A 7,934-nucleotide genomic window follows, 5' to 3' on the forward strand; every position below is an offset into this window, starting at 1 on the left:
ATCCACGCACCTCAGCCTCCCAAAGTGCTGGGATTAAGTGTCAACCACCCCGCCCAATCAAATATTTAATATTTTTAATGCAAAGAACAATATATCTGCTTGGCATGTCTTCACAGTAAACATTTTGGGGGACAAATCTAAATGTACTAATTAGAAAAAAAAAAAAGAAAATACAGGTTATGGGCTTTTAGATGCCTTAGTATAAAAGTTTTACGTATGCTGTCTCAGTATTCCTCACTGCATGTCTCTCTGGAAGATTATAGTATCACTCCCTATTTGAAAAAAAAATAAATAAACTGAGGCTCAGAGTTAAATAACTAGTCTGAGTTTACTGAGCTGGTTAGTAAGTAGCAGAACTGAGATTGGAACCCAGTTGTAGCTGATTCAAAATTCCTTCCACCTCAAATGTTCCCTCTGTGAGTAACAAAAATTATGATCTCTCAAAATTTGAATATAATGGAATATAGATATTATTAATCTAATCTAACTAAATATTAGATATTAAATAGCAACGTGTTGAACTCAGCTTTCTGAAGTGAAAAAAATAGGTTCCTGTAATGTTCTTATTTTACATTAAAAGGGAAATAAACTGTAGAATAAAAGCTAATTTGTATGTAGAAATAATTTACCCAGAAATAGCCAATGGGAATCACAGCCTAATTGTTAAAAGAGAGACACTGATTTTTCAAAAGACTATATTGTCCTAGAGTTTGACTTATACTGAAATAAATGAATATATTTAGTACTTACTGGCATAATATCCATTGATTAGCCTAGCAAAGGAACTTCTATATAAGATTATTGAAAGAATAATTCTATTTCTGCCAATGTGTACTTCACATAAGATAAAGAAATCACATTCTTGCTGAAAATTGTATATCAACTAGGATTGTGTATTACAAATAACAAAATCGCAACTTGAACTTATTTAAACAATGAATGAAATGTACTGGCTCACATAATGGAAAAGATCTAACACATAACTAGTTTCAGACAGGTTTTATCCAGGAGCTCAAAAAATATCACCCAGAAGTCAATTCTTAAGCATCTCTTCCCTTGGTACTCTGCTTGATCACTCAGGCTTCCCATAAAGGTTCTCTCAGCTCCCCCTGTGCCAACCATGGCTTTCACAGATAAAAATCTCACAGCCTCACCTCACACTATTGCAGGGGAAAGTGACTGTCCTGATGTAGTTTCCATAGAGGAGAGACAAGGCTATTTTTCTTTTCCAAAAACTATCAAATTATTGTGCATTTTATTAGCCCTGTTTGGACTTCCTGGCCCACTATAATCAGGGAGGATGAAACATGAGTATTCACACGAGCCTCCAAGGTGGAGAGCCTGCCACTGGACTAGTCATCTCACTCAAAACACTTACATTCAGAATTGGGAAGGGCTAGCTTCCTTCTCAAAGGACTCAGATACAATTAAGATGGGTGCTTGGTGTCCTTCAAATTGTAAATGCCCCATACAAATGGAAATACTTCTGGCCAAGACAATAACATGAAGACATACAATCTCAAGGCTGAAATAATGACCATAACAATAAAATTAGTGATTATATTAAATAATAGGTACTAATTAATTACTAAGACAGCCACCGAAGTGCTTTACTTCTCTGTGTGTGTGTGTGTGTGTGTGTGTGTGTGTGTGTGTGTGTGTGTTTGTTTTTTGAGACAGGGCCTGGCTCTGTCACCCAGGCTGGAGTACAGAGGCACAGTCAAGGCTCACTGCAGCCTCAACCTCCCAGGCCCAAGCCATCCTCCCACCTCAGCCTCCCAAGTAGCTGGGTCTATAGGCATGTACCACCATGCTCAGCTAATTTTTTTGTATTTTTTGTAGAGATAGGGTTTTGCCATGTTGCCCAGGCTGGTCTTAAATTCCTGGGATCAAGCAATCCAACTGCCTCGGCCTCCCAAGTGCTAGGATTACAGGTGGGAGCCACTGTACTTGGCCTACATATTTTATTTGATTAAAATCTCACACTATCTGATATAGTTTGGATGTTTGTCCTCACGCAAAACTCATGTTGAATTGTAATCCGCAGTGCTGGACATGAGGCCTGGTCAGAGGTCTTTTGATCATGGGGCAGATCTCTCATGGCTTGATGCTGTCTTTGTGATAGTTTTAGCAAGATCTGGTCATTTAACAGTGTGTGGCACCTTCCCACCAGCTCTCTCTCTCTTGCTCCTGCTTTTACTAAATGAGATACCTGCTCCCCCTTCACCTACCACCATGAGTAAAAAATCTTTCTGAGAACCCCCCACCCCAGAAGCAGATGCTGGCACTATGTTTCCTGTACAGCCTGCAGAACCATGAGCCAATTAAACCTCTTTTCTCATAAATTATCTAGTCTCAGATAGTTCCTTATAGCAAGGCAAGAATGGCCTAATACAGAAAATTGGAACCAAGGAGTGGGGCATTGCTATAAAGATACCTGAAAATGTTGAAAGCAGCTTTGGAACTGGGTAACAAGCAGAGGTTGGAAGAGTTTGGAGGCCTCAGAAGAAGACAGGAAGATGAGGGAATGTTTGGAATTTCTTAGTGACTGGTTAAATGGTTGTGGCCAAAATGCTGACAGTGAAATGGACAGTTGCAGTCCAGGCTGCTGCGGTCTCAGATGGAAATGTGGAATTTATCAGTAACTGAAGCAAAGGTCATAAATGTGATGCCATAGTAAAGAGTCTGATTGCATTGTGCCCCTGCCCTAGGGCTCTGTGGAAGCTGGAACTTCATAGCGACGATTAAGGGTATCTGGCAGAAAAAATTTCTAAGCAGCAAAGTGTTTAAAATGTTGCCTGGCTGCTTCAAACAGCCTATTTGCAGATGCAGGAGCAAAGGAATGACTTAAAGTTGGAACTTCTATTGAAAAGGGAAGCAGAGCATAAAAGTTTGGAAATTTTGCAGCCTGGTCATGTGACAGAGAAAGAAAATGCTTTTGTGGGGGAGAAATTCAAGCAGGCTGTGTAGCAATCACTTGCTAGAAATATTTGCATAATTAAAAGGGAGCCACATGCTGATAGCCAAGATACTGGAGAAAAGGCCTCAAAGGAATTTCAGAGATCTTCTAGGCAGCCTCTCCCATCACAGTTCCAGAGGCATAGGAGGGGATAATGGTTTCATGGGCCAGGCCCAGGACCCTGCTGCCCTGCACAGCCTCAGGACACTGCTCCCTGCATCCCACCTACTCCAGCTCTAGCTGTGGCTCAAAGGGCCCCAGGTATTGGTTATGTCACCACTCTGGATACTGCAGGCTGCCGTAGGCCTTGGCTGCTTATATGTGGTGTTAGGCCTGCAGGTGTGTAGAGTACAAGAGTGAAAAATGGTTGGCAGCCCTTGCCTAGATTTTGGAGGTTGTATGAGAAAGCCCAGGTGCCCAGGCAGGGGCCTGCTTTAGGGGCAGAGTCCCTAGAGAAAATCTCTACTAGTGGGGAGGGGAAATGTGGGGTTAGAGGTCCCACACAGAGTCTACACCAGGGCACTGCCTAGAGAAGCTGTGAGAAGGAGGTGGCCATCCTCCAGACTCCATAATGGTAAATCCACCAGCAGCTTGCACTCTGCATCTGGAAAAGCCATAGGCACTCAACAACCTGTGAGAGCAGCTGAGGGGGTTTTACCCTGCAAAGCCACAGGGGCAGAGCTGCCCAAGGCCTTGGGAGCCCACCTCTTGTACCAGTGTGCCCTGGATGTGGCACATGGAATCAAAGGATATTATTTTGGTGTTTTAAGATTTAATGACTACCCTGCTGGGCTTCAGACTTGTGTGGGGCCTATAGCACCTTTCTTTTGGCAAATTTCTCTCTTTTGGAACAGGAATGTTTACCCAGTGCCTATACTCCCATTGTATCTTGGAAGTAACTAACTTGCATCCTATTTTACAGACTCATAGGTGGAAGGGATTTGCTTTGTCTCAGATGAGACTTCGAACATTTGAGTTAACAGTGGAATGAGTTAAGACTTTGAGGGATTGATGAAAAAGCACGATTGTATTTAGCAATGTGATAAGGACATGAGATTTGGGAGGCGCCAAGGGTAGAATGATATAGTTTGGGTATTTATCCTCACCCAAATCTCATGTTGAATTGTAATCCCCAGTGCTGGGGGCAGTACCTGGTGGGAGGTGTTTTGATGATGGGGGCAGATCCCTCATGGCTTGATGCTTTCTTCGTGATAGGGAGTTCTCACAAGATCTGGTCACTTAAAAGTGGTGGCAGCTTCCCCCGCACCTACCCGTCTCTCTCTTGCTGTTGCTCTCATCGTGTGAGATGTTTGCTCCTCTTCATCTTCCACCATCAGTAAAGGCTTCCTGAGGCCTCCCCAGAAGCAGATGCTGGCACTGTGTTTCCTGCATAGCCTGAAAAACCATGAGCTAATTAAACCTCTTTTCTTGTAAATTACCTACTCTCAGGTATTTCTTTATAGCAATGCAAGAACAGCCTAATGTACTACCTATGAGATAGGTCTTACTAATAAACCCATATTTTACAGATGAGGCTATTGAGACCGAGAATATTCGTGTAAAATTTCAGTTTGAGATAAAAACCCACGTCACCTCTGTAAATTAAGGAAGGATGCCATCTACAGGACAGAAACTTTGAAGGAAAATTGCTAGATATAACACAGATGAGGCTAGATTCATTCAACAAATATTTATTGAGCACTTACTATATGTAAAAATTAAGTTGGGCACTAGAGGCACAGTACAAATTGCTAAATTTAAAAAATGCCAACTTGCGACTCCAACCTGCAAACACAGTGTACCCACTCCTAGACTTCTCATAGAGCCTCAAACTTACCAAAGCCCTCCTACTTCAGGGCATTTACACATGCTGTTCTTTCTACTTTTACTCTGTCCATGAGTCTCTTCTCTTCACACATCTTCTCATTCTTAATATCCATGTTCCATCATTGTCATCACCTGATACTTAAACTTTCTGTATCTGTCAATTTGCAGATTAGTACCACCACAAATTGAAGGTTGTTAATGCCAGCAGAGCTCTCAATGTTACCTGTGGTCACACTAAGACCCTCTACTCAGTTTCTCTCTTTCTGCAATTGTAATTTCAATTATTTACCAGTATCCTCAAGTCTTTGACTCTACCACCTTCTCTTACTATCAGCAGTCTACTTCTTCATGAGAAAATAGAAATTTTTAGAGAGCAACTTTTTCATGTGTATTCCTAACTGCAACCATATCTCTATCCAATGTCATAGGTCCCCAGAATCTTATTTTAACCATAAAACTTCCTCCTGAATCCATTTATAAAGATTGACCTCGGACCAACCCCATTCACCCTCTTGAGAAATTAGAATTAAAACTGATAAAGTATATATTCAATTTTGCATGCTTTCTTTTAAACAGAAAAGATGTCAAAAATTGGAGATGTGTTATGGCTATCTTTCACCCTATGTACATATCATAGATTAAATCAATATGCTTAGATAGAGAAGGCCATGAAAATTTAGAAAAAGAGATGTGAGATAAAGGGAAGTTTCTGCATGAGTTTCCTAAGACTTTCCATTTTCTTGGTTCCAGGTCTTTTCTAAGTCTCAGCTATATTCCTACATTTCTTTGGAGGCAGTCCTGTAATCTTATGATTAGGCTTGCTTTGCTAGTATTGGTTTATTTCTGTCACTTCAACTAAAAATCATAAATACAAAATATTTACTTTGCAATTATTTCTAATATGTTTTCTCCCCATCTCCACTGCCAGATTCTGGCCCACACCATCATTATCTCTTAACTGGGTAATTGGAATGGCCTTCTAACCGGTCTCCTTACATGCCCTTGTGCTCCATCCAGTTACTTATCAAGTTGGGTTATTTGGAAATCATTTTATTCTACTATATAAAAGTTTTCAATGGCTTCCCTTTGTTAAAAAGCAAAAGGCTAAACATGTACTACACAACCTTAACATATTATCGACTAGACACAGTGGCTCATCCCTGTAATCTCAGCACTTTGGGAGGCTGAGACAGGTGGATCACATGAGGTCAAGAGTTTGAGACCAGTCTGGCCAACATGGTGAAACCCTGTCTCTACTGAAATACAAAAATTAGCTGGGCGTGGTGGCGGGTGCCTATAATCCCAGCTACTCGGGAGACTGAAGCACGAGAATCACTTGAACCCAGGAGGCTGAGGTTGCAGCGAACCAAGATCATGTCACTGTATTCCAGCCTGGGTAACAAAGCAAGACTCCATCTCAAAAAAAATAAAAATAAGAAAAAACCCTTTTATAAAGGGCTGGTATGTGTACATGTGAACATGCATTTATGCATATTGGTTCATAGCCAAAAATGCTTGAAAGCCACTGTTCTAGTTGGTTTGTAGATAACCTGGACACACAGGGCAGCTCCAGCAAGAAAGAATTCTTCTGAAACTTCAACTCCACTCTGGAAAGTTCTGAAAGACAATGGAAAAGAGTAGAAGTTTGATTAGTACACTCTATAATCATGCCTGATATCAGTAAAAATAAAGACATCATACAACCACAAAAATGACCAATCTTCTCCTATTCCAGCTAACACAAGAAACGATTGCCTTTTCTCCAGAAAAAAAAAATCTGTGGTTACTTTATCCTACCTCTGTAATAAAGATAATTAAGATAACCAGTCATCAAATTACTTTTGTTTCTTCTCAGTACTCGATCCAGGACAGAACCCAACTTCCATGAAATATCCTCAAAATCACCTAACCCAAGCCCAAATCTTATAACAAGCCCCTCCTAACTTTTTCTTTCTGAGACATTCCACAGTTCCCTATGGTGTGTGTTACATGCAAGTACCACTAAAGACGCAGGAAAGAGAAATTAATTTATTGTAGTGGATTCCTCAAAGCATTAAGACTTCATTGTCTCACAGGACCCAATTGAGAAGGGCTACGGGACTTTCCGTGTATATTTTATTTAGCCTAACAATCCTAGGAAGAAATAATTATTAGCACTTCCATCCTACAGACAGAAAAACAAACTGAAGCACAGATTGGTAAGGTAAAGAATCTCAGATCTAAGGAGTTGAGCCCAGGCAGTCTGGTGGCAGAGATGTTTCATCACAGAAGCTGTCTGGCTTCCAGCAAAATGCTACCACAATCTATTTAGTTACCCAGAGTCAAAATTGGGTGTTATGTTTATATCTGCACTACCCTGCCCCTTTATATCTAGCCAGAGCACCAATGAGGGTAATATATCCTCTACCTCTTACCTCCTACCTCCTCTTTCCATTCTCATTGCCACTCTGCTAGGTCAAGTTCTCATTATCTCTCCTTAAACTGCTGCAAAATGTGTCAACTGCAATGTTTACCTCCAGTCACCTCCTCCTGTAATCAAACATAAATTCCTAAAGAATAATGTTCCTAAATACAGCCTTGATCATGCAGTTGCTTGCCAGAAGATATGTGATAGATGATAGATAGATAGATAGATAGATAGATAGATAGATAGATAGATGAAAAACCACTAAACTGTACAGTTTGTCATTTAGACTCCTATAACAGTTGACAGCTGCAGTCTATTTTCATATCATTTCTCCCATTACCTTCCTCCCTCCAGATGAATTAAACCCCTTATCATTTCCTGAACAAGTCCTCAATTTTTCTCATTCTTATGCCTTCGTTCACACAGTCTCTGTTGGGCCTACATTTCTAGGTTTCAAAATTCTACACATGAATGGGATACTTCAACACCCCACTGATAGCATTAGACAGATCATGAAGGCAGAAAACAAAGAAATTTTGGACTTAAATTCTACACTTGACCAATTGGACCTAATAGATATCTACAGAATACCCTACCTATCAACTACAGAATATACATTCACATTCCTTTCATCTGCACACAGAACATACTCCAAGACTGAACACATGTTTGGCCATAACACAAGTTTCAATAAATACAAAAAAGTCAAAATCATACCAAGCATACTCTCAGATCACAGCT

This window comes from Chlorocebus sabaeus, chromosome 8 (genome assembly GCF_047675955.1).
Source record: "Chlorocebus sabaeus isolate Y175 chromosome 8, mChlSab1.0.hap1, whole genome shotgun sequence".
In the NCBI taxonomy this organism is placed as follows: Eukaryota; Metazoa; Chordata; class Mammalia; order Primates; family Cercopithecidae; genus Chlorocebus; species Chlorocebus sabaeus.